This window comes from Myotis lucifugus, unplaced genomic scaffold (genome assembly GCF_000147115.1).
Source record: "Myotis lucifugus unplaced genomic scaffold, Myoluc2.0 scaffold_3, whole genome shotgun sequence".
NCBI lineage: Eukaryota > Metazoa > Chordata > Mammalia > Chiroptera > Vespertilionidae > Myotis > Myotis lucifugus.
Window position 1 is genome coordinate 18,628,482 of NW_005871051.1, and position 18,424 is coordinate 18,646,905.

Sequence of the window (18,424 nt, forward strand, 5' to 3'; positions counted from 1 at the left end):
ATGGCCAAGAGGACCGCATCAGTGCTTACACTCTGGAAGAGTATTAGAATGTAAATTCCCAGAGGGACTGAGAACCCCGCCCCATCCCCCCTCACACACACACACACACACACACACACACACACACACTCCCAGCCCAGAGAGAGTTGAGGAAGCTAAACCAGTGGAGCTAAGAAATGGCAAATAACTCTATCAGGATAAGGAATTGTGCTGCGTATCAGGATAAGGAATTGTGCTGCGTAAACTCATCCATTTAGTTTCCTCCCTTTAAAAAGTTACAAAACAAGCAAACAAACAAACATACCGACTTAACACTTAAGTTTACGCCTAACATTAAGTTTAAACACTACAGAAGTATATAAGTAACAGACCCCCTCTCTTCACCCCAACCCACTCCTCAGGGGTAACCTGTACACAATTTGGTATGTATCCTCCCAGATTTTTTTTCTATTCTTTTTTCTTATCCTCACCGAGGACATTTTTCCATTGATTTTTTTAGAGAGTGTGGAGGGGAAGGAGGTGGGTGGGACAGAAAGAGAGAGAGAGAGAGAAACATTAATGTGAGAGAGAGACATCAAATGATTGCCTCCCATATGCGCCCCAATCAGGGCTGGGGATGGAGCCTGCAACTGAGGTATGTGCCCTTGACTGGGAATCGAACTCAAGACCCTTCAGACCTCCGACCGACACTCTAACCACTGGGAAAACCAGCCAGGGCCTTTTTTTCTATTCTTATGCAAACATACACACATTGAGGTGTTCCCCCCCCCCCCAAAATGGGATCACATTACATATGTTCTTATGCATTTTCCTTTCTTCACTTAATAGTAAGTATATCATGGCCATCTTTTCAATGTATATCCAGATCTGTCTCATTCTTTTTAATGGGTTCACTGTACTACAGTGTATGGGATGAACCCATAATTTTTCAGATTTACATAACAAATGGGCATTTTATTTTTTATTTTTTTTTTTTTAAATATATTTTATTGATTTTTTACAGAGAGGAAGGGAGAGAGATAGAGAGTTAGAAACATCTATCAGAGAGAAACATCTATCAGCTGCCTCCTGCACATGTCCTACCCGGGATGTGCCTGCAACCCAGGTACATGCCCTTGACCGGAATCGAACCTGGGACCTTTCAGTCTGCAGGCCGACGCTCTATCCACTGAGCCAAACCGGTTTCGGCAGCAACAATGGGCATTTTAAATGTTGTCAATGCTGCTTTGAAAATATTTGTGCATGTCTTCATATGTTAATAATTCTACAGATTACATTCCCATCTTCTGAAGGAAAGGATATATCTGATACTGCCCCAAAAAATTGCTCTCCAAAAATCGTGTATCAATTTACCTTCCCATCAAAATCATATGTAGAATGCCCAATACCCCATACTCTTGTCAAAGCTATAGTAATCAATCCTAATTTCTGCCGACTAATAGGAGGAGAGAACCTCATTCATCTTTTAATGTGAATGCCTTTTTTTTGTTTGTTTTGGTGGAGGAGGATATATCAGTTTAAGAACAATAAAAACTATTTTCAAATTTGTTTGTATATTTAAACATTGAACCAAGAGGATACCATCTTCATAAAATATACTGATTGCTAAAGGAAAAGAAACATGAGAATAATAATAACTACATACATAGTCCATACTTTTTAATTTTTATTATGTACCAGACCTTATGAAAAGTACCTAACTATATTATCTTATTGAGCTCCCACAACTCCATAGAGGACATTATTATGCCCATGTTATACAACAAGAAACTGAAGTTAGATAGGTTAAGTAACTTTCTCAAAATTACACAACTAATAACTGAGTAAAACCAGGTTTTGAACCCAGGCTATCTGACTCTGGATTCCCCACTTAGACAAGTAACTTGCTAAAAAAAAAAAAAAAAAAAGCCACATAGCCAGTAAATATTACAGTTGGGATTCTAACCCAGGTCTAACTCCAGAGCACACATATGTAAAATGTTTGCTTGCTTGTTGTGTGTTTAATAGAACTAGTATTATTTATATGAATAATGTAATGATAGTGTGGGGAAGAATGTATTCCTATCTAACCTTTTTTGCGGGGAGGGTTCTTGTGTGGGTATTTTTGGTTCTGTTTTGCCTACGGTTTGAAAAACAAAATACTGACATTGCCTTGGTTGAGCTAAAGTCAGGTTAAGCCCAACTGCATGACCCCAGGGGCATCATACTTATGTGAATGGAATTCACTGGAGTTGTGCAGTACACAACCTACAGAGCTGAGTGTGGGCCCCAGGACCAGATGCAGACTGACTAATGGAAAAGGGAGATTTCTCCCCATAATTAGGCCAACAGAGTGTCCCCTAGTGGTTGAAAATAGTGTTGACAACTGCAAATGTCTAACTAGAGAGCTCCAGCATTGACAGAACTAGGGTAGTTGCTGATGTGAAATCAGGAGACACGAAAATGAATTGCTGCTTCCTCTAACTCAGTGGTTCTCAACCTTCCTAATGCCGCGACCCTTTAATACAGTTCCTCATGTTGTGGTGACCCCCAATTTCATTGTTACAAATTGAACATAATTAAAGCATAGTGATTAATCACAAAAACAATATGTAATTATATATGTGTTTTCCGATGGTCATAGGTGACCCCTGTGAAAGGGTCGTTCGACCCCCAAAGGGGTGGCGACCCACAGGTTGAGAACCGCTGCACTGGAGTGTTCTCACACAAGAGAATGCAAGATAAATCAAGACTCCTCTTTGGGGAATCAATGGTTCCTTAGGATACAAAGGGGAACACAGGGTAAGTATCACCAACAACTCAGGTCATAAGAATAAGATGCCTACACAGTAAATGAAGAGAGAAAAGGAAATGATTTTACTATATGAGAGGAGGTGGTAGAGAAGCAGGGAGAGACATAAATAGACTCAAGACTAGATAATCAGCCCTGGAAATGTCTTAGTAATCTTCCAAAAGGCACCCCTCCACCGCCACCAAAAAATAAAAATAAAATAAAAATAAAAAGCCACTAGAAAATTAGGAGAACCTTGAAAATATTCTCAAGGGGAAAAATGATGCTAAAAGAAACCCAGATGTGGTGAATATAAAATGAATGGAATTTTGGAATCATTCCTACTGTCAGCCTCTCTTAGAATTGAGGCAAAGGCAATTGCAGACTTGGGAAGAAAGGCTTAACTTGACCAAATTAAAATGGCCTAAAGCCATAAAGAGACCATGGGTAAAACAGAAACACACATCAGCTAGGCAAAAGATGGGCCCTGAGGATCGGCACAGCAACTGGAAGAAATGGAGAAGAGTCAGCCAAGGTAAACATGGTAATAGTGAGTGCCAATCACTGGCTTGATTGATTAGGGGAATTCTAGTTAATATTTACCATTTGCTACTCACACACATGATCAATTTTCAAAGAATTTGAAAGTATGTTGTAAAATAAAAATAACACTAAAATATAAGACACCACATAATCTTCCAATGACCTGGGTGTTTATCAAAACTATCAATTGTCACTACTGTCTAAGGAAGTGACAGTATCCGGTCTCAGTGACTGACCTGGCAAAAACCTGGCTAGAAAGAAACAATCAAGAAAGATGTAGATGGCACCGAATAAGGAGATGACAATGCCCAAAGGGTTATGAGATATCATTTCCTTTATAGTTCAAAGACCTCAGTACAGTAAAAAGGGTAGTGAATAAGAGCAATGGGACAGGGAAACAAGTACCATCTATTTTGACAACTCACTAGACTGTAAGTTCTAGGAGAGTAAAACTTGTTTTGGTCATTGCTCTGTCACTGCATCTAGAACAGTAACTGACACAGAGGAGGCACTCACAAATACTTAAAGAAGAAACAGTGCCATTTGTTGAATATTCCCTATTCCCATCCTCTCAAAAATTATACCCGGAAAGAAAGAATGAATGCTCTTCACTCTGATATCCTTTTTCACATTCTCTACTTAAAGAAATTCTTATCCTTCAAGCTCCAGCTTAAATTTCTTCTCTTTCTCGAAGTCTTCCCTGATCGTTTCCTGCTGCCCACAAACCTACCTCCTTCAAAAAGCCAAAGTTAAACCTTCTTTATTCTCTTCGACCAAAGCACCTTACTTGGACCTATATTTGCACTCGTTTCATTCTGCACTGCATTGCAGTTTAATATTTACATGTCTGACCCTCCTCCTGGGTTATATGCTCCTTGAAGGTAAATTCTAGATTCAGTTTTCTTGAATCCCCATCTTCTAACATAATGCCTTGCAAACGGCAATTACTTAAGTGTCTGCTAAGTTTAATAAAACAGAATTATATTCTTGGTATCTAATAAGAAGCCAGCACATTACAGGTGCTCAATAAATGTTTATTACATGAATGAACCGAAAGAAAGATAATACAGCAAAATCAGGTTCTTTGCCTCAAAACCCAGGGCTGAAAGGCATCACACCTTGAAGACAGAGAAATCATCTCTTTCCCTTGGTGTAAGGAGACCTTGCCTGGTTCATGTGCCCAGTATCCGGCACTCTGGCACCAAAACTGTAGAGATAAGTTTGAGGGAGTTCCAGGAAGAGTAACATAACTGACCTGGGTGGGGGAGGGAAGAATGAAAAAGGAGCGATTAGGGGCTTAAGCCAGGCAGATGGCCTAAGTGACGTCTGAGACTAGACATGATAACCTTCTGCTAACATCGGGAGAGTGTAAACACCAAGTGGAGAGGAATTGTTTAGCCTGGCCCAAGGAGCTCAAAGCAGGAGAAAGGATGAAACAAGGATGGAAGATCAAAGTCCTGCGACAGAAAAGCCAACCAGGAGAAACACGGCTCTCCTTGGACTCAGAAAACAATGTCATATACATTTTCACAGATATCAACAAGTGTTATTATCCTTATCTTCAGGCATAAAGGAGACTACAAACAGATGGATTGTTGAAACTAGAACCGAAACCGAATACAAAGAGCCTATGCTTGGGACAGAAAGTTCTTTTACCATTACGCACAAGATAGCCCCATACTCAGTGTCATTAAAGCAGTGTCCCCAGAACCCACCGATGCAGACTGCACCCATAAGTCAAAGCACCTGGGGATGAAAGAAGAAAAAGGAGCAAGAAAGAGAATCAGAAAAGCAGTGGGACTGGAAGGAATCCCATGGTCAGGTAAAATGCAGGAAATCTCCCATCTGTGTTCTCATTCGCTCTTTTCCATTTTACTCGAACAAAGCCACCTCTCAAAGTGGAGTTTGCTGAAAACATATTCATTTCTTCCTATTTCCCGTTCCACTCCAGCCCGCCTGCCTGCCTGCTTCTCAGAAACTTTCAGTAGGCTTCGATTGTGCCTACATCAGCAGTAAGTGCTGTGAGTGGTAGAGCCGGAGAAGATACGGTTCCCTGCTTCAAAGAACTTGTAATCTACTTGCAGAGACAAAATATAAATATGTGGAAAAAAGCAAGAAAATAATTGCAAAGAAAGAGATGATAAATACAGAAGAAAATAGGATAAACTATTGATATGTAACTGCTCATGGTCTGTGGAGTGAGAGGAAAATAAGATTCAGCTGATAATTCAGGGAAGGCTTCCTGGCAGAGGTGAATTTTCTTCTTGAAGAAGAAAAACAGACTTTTGAACAATAATAGATACAGAGGCAGAGCTGCCTCAAACTGATTGCCAAACTGCAGTGGGAAGGCCAGAGAGAGTTGGGGGGCAGGAGGGAGGGGAGTAAGAGATCAACCGAAGGACTTGTATGCATGCATATAAGCATAACTAATGGACATAAGACACTGGGGGGTAAGGGAGGGTAGGGGTGTGTCAAGGGCGGGGGGGAAAAAAAGGACACTTATGTAATACCCTTTGTAATACTTTAAGCGAAAAATAAAAAAAAATAAAAAATAAAATAAAATAAAGAAAAACAGAAATGGACTGACTGAATTCAATTTATGGGTTTATAAAAGTTACAAGGAACCTTAGGGTGTGTTTTATGAAAACTGCTCATTGACAGATGAACTAAACAGAAGCCCAGGGAGCTTAAATAAAATATGTCCAAGTGACAAATAAGTAAGTGGAAGAGCTGGAATTCAAATTATTCTGACTTCAGATCCAGAGCAGGTGACAGGAACAAATGCAGAGGAGTGAAAATGAGCAATGCCTATAAGGAAGGTGAGCAGACAGGCTTGGCTGCGACAGAGGGACCATGTACTGAGTACTGAGGTCCTGTGGTACTGAGTTCTGTAGGGTACTGAGAAATAAGAAGCCCCAGTCTACTCCCAAATGATCTGAGTGGCTCCATCTGAGACTCCACTTCTCTCCCTTTTCAGGAACACCCACGACACCTTAGTGACAGGAGCCCTGCAGAACTTCTGCATTTCCCACACCACGTGTCCTGCTCTGAGACCTTAGCTTCTAGCAGCCGCCATCCAAGATGCCTGCCAAGGACCCTAGAAGCTCCAAGACACACATATAACAAAACTAATCAGGGAGCTACTCCACATACGCACTTCTGGTTCTGCTCACAACCCCACCCTCCTCCTTTGCCCCCACCAACACTGAGGAAACCAGATGTACAAATGGTTAACAGAGAAAAAAATCCCACCCAGACCACTTGAAACGCGGCTAGTCTGGCTGGGCTTCGAGTCCGCTCAGCGACTGCTCCACGTCTTCTATTTATAGGCTCTGGGTGCCCAGCCCAGCTTCCAGGTCACTAATTGTGGCCCAGCCCTGAGCCAACCCCACACCTCCTCCCCTGCCCTGCAACGCAGGGAACAAGAAGCCAATCCAGCTTTGTCCAGCCCAGGGAGAACAGCGAGGAATGAGATCTGAATCCAAGACCCTGTATTATAGCCAGAAGGCCCTGCCCTCGTACTATGCATCTTGGAGATCTGAGCTATCCCTTCCTTCGATAGCAGATTCCTCTTGGCAAAAAGACTCGGCTTTCTCTGTTAGTTCTGTATCCGTGCTACATTGGGCAATAACCAACGGGCCACATCCCGACTAGCAATTCTGTATCTGAAGCCTTGTGTCCATCCCAATTAAACCTGACCATTGTCAGTGAGGTTCATATTCAGGGCAAAGGACTGGGACTCAGGTGAAGGAAGAGTTAAGAGGCTTAGGATAAGAAAGAGAAGTCTCCTTCCTTTCCCAGTGCCTCACTGTTATGGTTACCATTCTTCTCAAACAGCCCAACAAGCTCCCAAACCTGTACAGCCTTGACCAATACTGCCCAAGACTGTACATCCCAATGTCAATCTTCCCTTTCTCATTTGGGGGTTCATTTGGGCCACTGGCTAACATGCCAGGGATTCTGGTTATTGGAGCCAGAACCAGAATGCTGCTGTGCTATCTCATCATCACCCACAAATGCCAATTCCCAGCCCCAAATGGCCCCAAATCTTTCCTCCCAAGACCACAAGGGGAAAAAAGTTTCCAAATTAAAAAACTAAAACTGGCAACAAAGGTGCCCCATGGCAGTAACCTTTAAAACTGGCCATTAAAGTTTATAAGTCAGACGGCACCAACGTGAACGATCAAGAAGAGAAAAACAGCCCCCTCCCTTGGGGACCCAGAGCGACAGCCTTCCCCCTAAAGCCACAGAGCTGATGTCACAAGAAGCACTTGCTGCCATCAAGGGCTCTCTGTGTCCCAACTACAACCATTCACAATGTAGGCAGCCTCTGTGTGCTGAGGCGGGTGGGTGTCTGGCTGAGAATAAAGGAAAGGGGAGGGGGAAGGAGGCATGGGTTGGGGGTATATAGGAGGTAGGAGAAGATGGGGAGAGGAGAAAAACAACAAATCTCTTCCTAGCCATGATGGCTGCCTGCAATTCACAGGCCAGGAGGGGACAGGCCTGTCAGGATGCCTAGGAGAGTAGTTCCCAACTTTTTTCCACCCAACACACATGAAGCATATCACCTATTTTCATCAGTAACTTTAAGTCATTATGTAATGATTCCTAACCATCCTGGGATAGAGGGGACATATATCAGAATTTTTTGGCAAGGGTATGAATTGTTTGAAAAGGCCTCCAAATTATTCTGACCACCTCCCCTATGGGTTATTTACCCCCCTGTGAAGAATCATCAGTTTAGGGAGCCTACTTCTCCTTCCCTCCCTTCCTTCCTTCCATGTATTCAACAAACACATTTTAAAAGCTTCGATATGCCAGGCATTGTTCTAAGGACACTGGGGTGACAGCAATGAGCACACAGACAAAAATCCCTGCCCTCATTGAGAATCCATGCCTTCGCAGGGGAGAAAAACAACATAATAAAAAAAGCAAAATCTGTGGTATGTTGGGTAATGATAAGTGCTAAGGAGAAAAACAGAGCAGGAAAGGGGAACGGAGAGTGCTGGAGGGGGTGGGGATGACATTTTCCAGAGGGTGGCCAGGAAGTCCTCAACTAGAAGGCAGCAAATGAAAAAAGAGCCAAACAAAGAGAAGGAATGGGCCACGCAGGTCTCTGAGGAAAGAGCATCCTCAGCAGAGGGACAGCAAGTGAGAAGGTGCTAAGGTGCGGCACATGTCTAGTATGTTCAAGGAAGAGTCATAAGGAGGCCACTATGCCTGGAGCTCACGTGCCATTCTTGGTGACAGTTCCTCCTCCATTGTACATCCTGTGGCTCTGAGGAGCTGGGCTGATTGCCTGTTGGACTAAATTGTCTAAGCCAGGGACATGCTCACAAGCAGAAGGAACTTAAGTAGCTGGGTGAAAGGGGACACAGGTAGGTAAGATAGCTTAGTATTAAAGTATTTCTCCTTGTTTAAACAGCTCAGCGTTCTTTTAAATAAAATCTCATCCATTCACACAAAATCCTTGTAAAGAACAAAAGTCATATCCCCCCAAAAATCCTTCTTTAAATGAGGTTAAAGCTAGGAATTGGAATAGAATTTACTCTTGATACCCAGTCCAATGCCCTAATATTCATAAAATCATAGAATATTAAAAGCTGGAAGAGGCCTTAAGAGATGATCTTATGCATTCCCCTCATCTTACTCCAGAAGCAGCTGCTGAAATTAGAGCCCAGGGTTCTTGGATAAGGGGTGAACACTCTTTAGAAAGCAATGTAGTGCCCGGCTGGTGTGGCTCAGTGGTTGAGTGTTGACCTATGAACCAGGAGGTCATGGTTGAATTCCCGGTCAGGGCATATGCCGAGGTTGCAGGCTAGATCCCCAGTAGGGGGCATGCAGGAGGCAGCTGATCAATGATTCTCTCTCATCATTGATGCTTCTATCCCTCCCTCACTCTTCCTTCATCTCTCTGAAATCAATAAAAACACAACTCCTGCATTCAAGAATCTCTCTTGCAAAGGATGATATGGTGATGGCATTAGGATTACCAAAGACTAAATAGTGTTCTCTGTCCCCTGATCTCTAGAAAAAAAGGCTGTGTTGTCTCCACATGCTAGGGCCACTGCTCTTCATCTAGCTCCCTTCAGCCCAAATGTCCTTGGTGATACAGAGCCCAGCCAAGCCCGTGGCTGCAGGTTCTGAAGACCAGAACTGAGTCTACAGTGTGAACACAGATACACACACACAGACGCATACAGTCAGTGGGAAGGAGGGGAAAGGAAAGCACACACAACACAACACACTAGGGCAGCTGCAGAAAACAACTGCTTGTTAAGTTAAAATTAAACTCTGCACAAATATTGACCTTTGGAGGGGACAGAAACCGGTCCCATATTTACCAGTTTTATAAATGGGACTGACCACAGCTGCCCCACGCGCTTGGCCAGCATGATGGCAGGATGGGGCGAGGCCATGCTTTGGGGGTGGGGGGTGAATGAGAGGGGCAGGAGAGATTTTAAACACTCTCTTAAACGTAGTTACTACTGGTAGGTCAAAGTTCCCGAAAGCCTTAAAAGAGAAATTTCTAGGAAAGCAAATAAGGCAGTCCCTGAAAGTGGGGGGTCAGAAAAGTAGGAATAGAGAGGAAAAAGAAAGTGGGAGAAAGAAAAAGTTTGCTACAAATAGTGAAAAATATAACAGAGATTGAAACTGAATGGAGAGAATGCTAGGAGCTTATCCTTTTGAACCCTGGCCCTTGGTCAAACCAAGAGTAATAAGGTAGGAGACCAGGTGACCAACCTAACCTAATGGAACGATCGAAACTAACCGGGTCTGAGTCTTGGCTCGGTTGCTTCATTGCTATGCAGCCTTGGGAAGCTGAAGGACCCCCGTTTCTCCATCTACACAATAGAAGTAATAATACAAAAACTTTGTCCTAATTCACAAAGACAGAACCCAAAGAAGACAGTGCGAGTGAAAGCACTTTGCCGACCGTAAACACCGCACAGATATCAATCATTACTTTTATTAATTCTCCCAAACTAACTGTGCACCTTTATACTAAAAAATGGCCAATGAACTGCAGTCTCTTTAAGAGCAGAGCTAGGTCAGAAGGGAGAACCTGAGCTTCCCCTGAACTTGTCAAAAGCCTCCTAAAAGCATACACCTAAACCCTTCCCTTGCTGCAGGATAACGAGGAGGCCAACGTGCTGAACGATGCCCCAGAAGCCATACTCCCAGTTGCAAAAGGTCCCAATACGAAGGGGAAGAAAGGACTCATCAATACTATTTTCCTGACAGCTGATCTCTGGCAACCCACGGTTTTTCAGGAACAAACTTCACAGCTGCTGGGCTACTTAGTTCTGTTCTGAACCTCTGCTGCCTTCACCCTCTTTTATATTTTCCTTACACTCATGACTTCCACAGTTAATAATAAGCATAAAAGTCTGATCCAATCACCACTGAGTAGAGCATGACAACACCCTCCCACCAACACTGTGCCACCAAGAATCACAATCTGAAAGTATTTCAAATAAATATACTTTGAAAAATACATGAAAAGATGTTGCTGAAATTAGTTGCCCAGTTTTACAGAAAGGCCCTGTGCCTTTATGTGGTACACTGTTTACACTCCACATCTTCAAAGCCTGGGGCAGACAAGCGTCTGTCACTTTATGGCGCAGGGAAACTGCAGTGATGAAGTTAAAGTCCTTTGCCTCCTCAGGCTGAGCAAACACGTCACTAGTATCTCTTGACTCTGCTTTACTTGTTCAATGTTTGACCTTAATATATCACAGTTTATATTGTTAAACGTGTGTCATAAAACATAAACAATGTACAGCACCATGTCAGCAATTCAGGAAGAATTTCCAACGCTGCAGTCTCCCTGGTCACAGGACAGGGAGATGTTTTGCATTTGGTGCACCAAACATGTGCTGCACGGGACTCCAAACAAACTGGGGCGGGGGAAACAGACAGGAAAGAAAAGGGAAAGCCAATGGGGAAATCATACTCCACGTGGGGAACCAGCTTCCTTGAATTTGGGTCCAAGGACTTTTCACAAAATGTAATCCTTATGAATTTCCATCACCCTCTTCCTAGGGCTTTGTCCCTCTCCAGGGGCTCCAGAGGAGTGATATGCCTCCAGGTCCAGCCACTCAGGGCCTCTAAGGCTTCTATTTTTCTAACCTAGAAAAGAGTTCTCTCCACACTTCATGCCCATCTTTTCCACGAGTAATGACCTCCACAGGTCTTAGTTCCATCTTCTATAAACAATGGAGAAGCTGAGCTAGCTGACTTTCCCTGTGTGACCTAAGACTCCCTGTCAAATCTCTTAAGCTATAGCCAGAACTGGTGCTAATTTCAAGTACACCGTACTTCTAGGAAAAGAGAAGTGAGCATCAGCATGACTGTCACCCACCTAATACTCCAAAAAAGTTCATCCTTCTTGCTCTAAGCGACAGAGCTCACAGGAGAAGCCCTGAACAGAACCCATCGGTCTATCACTCTTCAAGGTCCTCCTCCCACAATGTTCTCATCCAAATAAAATCAACGCCTCAGACAGGGAGGTTTCTAGGCTAGAAAAATGGTGCAGGTGCTAAAAACAAGCATCGTCAAAAGCAAAATATTCTTAAGGGGAAATTCAGAGCTAAGTAAATCTCTGGGGAAAACACACACACACACACACACACACACACACACACAACAATAAAGCCCACAATGGGAGAAGCAATTACCATCCAGCACTTAGAAGTGTTGTGCCCATGACGCCTTGCCTGTAAGGGGGTCCCTTGACCCTCTAACCACAGCTCCATCTGTGAGACCCTGCTGACCTCCTCCCAGACTAAATTCAGGCTGCCTACATCCAACAGAATCCAGCAAAATGCAGCCCCACATAGGAGGTCTAGTCCAATGTTGTCTGTCTCCTTGGTCTTCTTCTCTGTCCTAGCCAAACCGGGGTAGACTGACCTCTCAGAGAAGTCCCTAAGCAGATCATGTGCCAGAGCTGATTCCTATTTAGAACGCCTTGACCTAAGCAAGCAAAATGTCATTCTTGGGGGCTTTAAGACAGAAGGGCACTTTAATATTAAAGATAACAGCAGGGAGACATGGCGGGGGGGGGGGGGGAGACCTGTAATACTCTCAACGATAAAAAAAAAAAGATAATAGCAACATAAGTTTTCCAAAGGCCTACAAGAGATAATGCTAATAAGGCCTAAGAAATAGAAAATGGCCCAGGCTGGTGTGGCTCAGTTGGTTGATCGTGGTCCCAGGCACCAAAAGGTCACTGGTTCTATTCCCTCTCAGGGCACATGCCTGGGTTGTGGGCTCGATTCCCGGTAGGGGGTGTGCAAGAGGCAGCCAATCAATGTTTCTCTTTCAAATAGATGCTTCTCTCTCTCTCCATTCCTCTCTCTCTCTAAAATCAATAAAAACAAACTTTTTAAAAAGATAAATAGAAAATGGAAGCCAGGGTCCCCAGAAAGGCTCTGATGTAACTCAAAAACAAAAACAACAGGACTAGAAGGGGACTCTTAGAGGGACTGGATAAGACTGGGAGCGGATTGAAAGCACACAGAAGAGAACCAGAGACCTGGAAAACACCTCCACACACAGGGGCACGTCTATTTTATATCTGAGGCCCAGGCATTGCAGAAGTGTTTGCTTGTGTAAGCACTATGTCTGGAACCCAGAAACAACTAAATTTCAGGCCTAGTAGGAAGCATCCCTCCACTGTAATCTCTGAAAGCCCCTAGAGAAGCAAATAAGGAAACATTGCTACCGGGTACCAGTGTGTGCTGCCGACTCACCAGCGCTAGGAAATGTCTGAACAGAGTCTTATTCAAGCCAAGGGAAAACGCTGTTAAAACACACAAAACTCCTTTGACTAATGTGAGAGGGGGAAAGAGCCTCTATAATTAACAGAAACTGTCACAGGCATTGGGGGCCTCCGACGTGTTCAACGCAAACCACTTGAAAAGACCCGGTCTTCTCGGAGAAGGCTGGGGTTTGTGAGCGGGGCTCCACCAGGCTGGGGACAGCTTTTCCAAAAGAATCCCACCATATTCAAAAGGAAGAAGATGCAGAGGGGGAAGAAAAAAAGGGGTGGGGGGAAGAAAGGAAAAACCCAAACCTCAGCTGAATGTTTTTCTACCACTGGAACTAAAAAGCAGAGCAGAAGAAGAAAAGTCCATATGCAACCAGTTTTCAATTAGGGCCTAATTAGAAAGAAAAGTGGCAGTGCTATTATTACAGATCTGGGGAGGAAGAAACGCAGTCAATGACTTGAGTTTGGGCTGAGCCATCCACTTGAAAGCTGTGATGATTAGAGGGACAATTTATGGTGAGAGATGCTGGAGGGAGAGGGAGGGATGGAAGAAGAGGACTTAGAGGCTGCCTGATCGAGTCAATCAAGAGCCAAAAAAAAAAGATAGCCCAAAACATTTATTGATCACCCACAATTTGCAAAGCATTACACAAAGGGCTGTGAGGAGAAATAAAGATCATAACAGCCATAACTCTGACCTGAAGACTGTCCCTGCAATGAGTACCCACCTCTCAACACTCGGCCACTGCGTACACATGCACAGTCTGCAGAGAATTTAACCTCGACTTCTTTTCATACTAAGTCCACTCTGACCACTCATGTGGCCTCTCTCTGGATTTCTCCCAGCTCCCTCCTCATTTCCATACGTGACACACAGAGACACCCCCAACCCCCCAAAAAAGATGCCATCATCAAATATAATTCCTGAATGAAGTTATCAGGATTCGCCTCAGCCCTCAAAAGAAGCCAAAGTCTGCACCTTGGCTCAGGCAGGCTGAGACCCTACATCATGTGGGAGAATCTCAGAAGAGCTGGAGGGCATCTTCTGCTTTTTGTATGATCCCTAATGATTCAGTTCCATTTTCTAGGTAAAAGCCATAATAGATGAGAACAAGCAGAAAGGAGCTAGGGATGAGCATCCTTGTCTATGACTGTAGGAAGGAAGTTCCATTCCCTATTTGCAATAAAACAAAGCAATCTGATTGGTAGAAGCATGAGTACTTTCTTCCCTTGCTCTGGGGTACCCTCTCCCTTGTTGATTTAGTTCAGGCAACTTGGAGGAGGGACAGGAAAGGCCAGGGCAAACATGTCACAGCCTGCAGTGAATAGGGCCAACAGAAAGGAGAGCAAAGAACAGAGCTGAGAGGAGAGGAAAAGAGGAGAGGCCTCTCTTCCCATCCCACAACCTGGGCTCCATCCAACACAAAGTTAATTCCTAACCTCGGCTCACCACCCTGCCCACTGCTTGCATGATTTATCTCCCTATCTGCCTGCATTGCCTTTACAAGCCTCCTAGCCTTGCACACCATTATAAAAGCTGTCTGTAATGCTGGCTCGACCTGGCCTGGCCCGGGCTTCTACCACGGTAACCCTTCCCCACCCCTGAATTTTACAAGCCTTCCGCCATCATGGAAATCTGAAATCCCACGAAAGAACAGTAAACAAAGCAGGGAAAAGAAAATACCTAACTCGGCCACTCTGGACACAGCAAAGTCACAAATGGACTGATGTCTCTAAGCCAGGGATGAAGGCCTTTTAGGCAACAACAGTGAGCTGCCTTCTGGACTGAGCTCAGCCGGATAATAATAAAGAGATGCACACAGATGGGCCTATCCTGTATGGGGCACAGCCAAGCATCCTGGTGCCCTGGGAATTCCCAGTCTCAAGGAATCAGCCAGAATGTCAAGAAAACTCACAAGTAAACACAGGTGTCAGGTTCAGAGAACCATGTGGAAATGTGAAGTTTTAAATAACGGAAAGAGACTAAACATTATTCAGACCACAAACTAAGTCGGCATCAGCTCTGTCACCTTCTTATGGGCTCCTGAGGGAGGCAGCATGGTGTAGTGGAAAGAGCATGGGCTTTGAAAGCTGGCTTCATCACTTATTTATGAGCTATGTGACTCTGGTCAACTTAAACTCTCTGAATCTGTTTCACTTTCCGTACCATGGGAAAATACCAACTCATAAAAAGGTTGTGAAGAGTAACGAGATTTACAGCCAGAGGGCCTGGCACTCAACAGGTACAAAAATTGTAGCTATTCTTTGGGATGTTAGACATCCTAAAATGTGTTTGTGATGGGTGTTCTATTGCTTCCCCCGGCAAATCTTAGCCTGCTAAACAGGTTTCCCTTTATTCTATGCACACTTTCCCTTAATAAACCAGACTTCATCGGACCATCTCCTGGCCAGAGAATGAGCCAAAAGGGGGTCTCTTGGGGAAGTATTCTTTCCTACCGACTGTCTTGAATCCCCTTGTTCCTTTATCCCTTTGAACTCATATGACCCAGTTCTGGCCATGACCCTCCTCACTAAGCTCCCATTGGCTCCTCCAGCCTCCGTTCAGAAAGGCTCTTCTTTCTCTTCTGATGCCTCAAGAGAACCTGCCAGCACCCACCGGGTTCCATTCTTTTCAAGAAAAGCCACACTGCCCTGTTACAGCACCTAAGCCAGAAGCCAGGGTTCATATCTTCCTGGTGAGCTTAGTAGAGAGAGGGACACTAAAGCATTCTCCACGAGTCTCTCGAGTTCCAAAGTGCCCTGCCAATGAGGCTGAGTGCTCCCCAGAGCTCTGTTATTCACTTGGGGGTAGGTAGTGGGGAGCCGGAGGGGAGGGCCGGGGGGAGGGCAGGAAGAGAAGAGAGCCTTGATTCAGGGGCCAGACTGAGTCCGCCACAGGCCAGGCTCCGCTGAGGTTTCTCGGGTGAAACACGTCTCTGTGATGGCTGTGCCTGTGAAGCGGATGGAAATGCCCATAAAGCCCTATCAAACCCTGTTCACAGAAGGACAGGGATATATATAGAACCAGGAACCAAAGGGGCCACAAGGGATTCAGGCGGACAGCTCCGCCCAGCCCTTAAACCCGCCCAGGGAAGGGGGGCGGCCCAAGGAACAAGCTCAAGGAATGAAGGTTGGAGACAGCCCGGCGGGTTTGCGAAGGGAGTGGGGAAACGAGGGGCGTCAGGGACAATGCTGGAAGCGAGCTCACGCCCAGGCTGTGGGAATCAATCAGGCTGGGAGCTGTGCCTGCTCCAGCGCGTGGCCGTGGCCGCTAAAGGCCTCACTCTGAGTTCTGGCCAATTTGGAGGTGACTTTTAACTCTTTGCTTTGGTGTCCTACCATCTTGATGGTGCTCTGCTTCCTTCTCAGAACCAATGAACCAGCTTTCCCTGCCCTCCTCCGCTCTCCCCACCAGCACCCCCACTCCCACCCTTCTCCATTCCCACACCCTTAACCCCACTCCCAGCCTCCCAAAGAAACAGGGGTGGGAGGCAGGTGAAAAACAGAAATCTATCCATAAGGAACGTGTCCTGAAACAAGAAAAATATCCTAAGATGGACATCTATCAAAAGATAGAAACAAATTCACAGAAAGGAAAAAGAGGCTCACAGAACAAGGCAAGAGCCTTATAAGAAACCGTGGCATCTTATAGCATCAGGCCCTAAAGGAGACACTGTCACACAGGGGCAAAAAGTAAGCAGGTTCTTCTTCCACTCTGATTTGTGGACGTCCTTCTCTCCACCAATCCTCTCCCAAAGTAGGACATTGCAGGTACAGATACTGGCTGATTGAAGCTAGCAAACACTGAGCCACAAGGCTTTCCTACCTGAGCAACAGCCAGAGCCCTCCCTGTCCCCAGTTCAAAAGAGAATCCTTCCCTCTCTCCACCTCCTTCCCCAAAGCCAGCTTGAGATGTATGACAATGTTTTGGCGCCACCTGCCGTTCTTTTCTGACAGCTTAGTAGAATAGACCCTAAAATTGGAGGGACCTCAAGTTCACCTTCTTTAATTCATCATAAGCCCCAAAGGAATGGAATCCCAGAGAAAAGAAACCAAACTTCTACCAAAGGGAATACTCCCACAGCACACAATGGCCAACCCCAGTTCCCACCCTCCTGTTTCCTGGGACAGATGTCTTAGGAAGGCCAACTAGCCAGAACCTCCTCGGTGGGTTTTTAGCTCTAGTCTTAACAACCATTAGTCTATGAAGGTCCTTCTCCAAGAGTTTTTCTGGTTTGAGAACTGTGAATACTCAATAAGCCCTTTCTCTATTTAATAGAGTCCATATACATTAAAATTATTTCTATATCAGTTTTGATTTTCTTGGTTTTAGGTAGAAATTCTAATTTTGCACCAAGATGACATGATCCTTTGTCATCAAACAGTAGAATGAAAGCAGTGTCACCCAAAGAGCAACAACTTAGATATTTTACACTGCTCTCCATTCCTGTGGTCCTCAGGATGGTCTGGGCAAACATTTAACAAGAGTAAGCTCATCTCACAAATATAAACATTTGTTCATCCACTTAACAAATATTTCTGCAGCACCTAATATGAACTAGGCACAAGCTGAAGGTCTGGGGGGAGTAAGACATATGAGGTTCCTACTCTCATAGAAGCTCCATGCTAACATCATTTACCTGGTGTATTAAGGAATTCTAGCAATTTCTCACTCATCTTAAAGAATACCTGTGTGAACAACAAAGAGCAAGACAAAGCCCTGACCAGTTTGGCTCAGTGGCTAGAGCGTCGGCCTGTGGACTGAAGAGTCCCAGGTTCGATTCCGGTCAAGGGCACGTACCTTGGTTGTGGGCACATCCCCAGTGGGAGGGGGGTGCAGGAGGCAGCTGATGGATGTTTCTCTCTCATGGATGTTTCTAACTCTCTATCCCTCTCCCTTCCTCTCTGTAAAAAATCAATAAAATATATATTTTTTAAAAAGAGCAAGACAGCCCTAACCGGTTTGGCTCAGTGGATAGAGCATCGGCCTGCGGACTGAAGGGTCCCAGGTTCAATTCCAGTCAAGGGCATGTACCTTGGTTGCAGGCACATCCCCAGTAGGGAGTGTGCCGGAGGCAGCTGATCGATGTTTCTCTCTCATTGATGTTCTAACTCTCTATCCCTCTCCCTTCCTCTCTGTAAAAAATCAATAAAATATATTTTTAAAAAAAGAGCAAGACAAAAATGTAAACAGACTTTGTAAAGACAGAATAAAAAATATAAAAGGCTACAGAAGGAAGGATATACAGAATGGGACAATTAATTATTGTTTCATCATATTCCTTATGGATAAGTATTTTTTTCCCCTAAAACCCACTCCTGGACCTAACTCTAGGAAC

At 44.6% G+C, this 18,424-nt stretch overlaps 1 protein-coding gene across 3 annotated transcripts in view; it reads right to left on the reverse strand.

The window, feature by feature from the left end:
• Positions 1 to 18,424, reverse strand: part of NHEJ1 (non-homologous end joining factor 1) — a 77,336-nt gene that overhangs the window by 22,769 nt on the left and 36,143 nt on the right. The gene's annotated exons all lie outside the window — the stretch shown is intronic.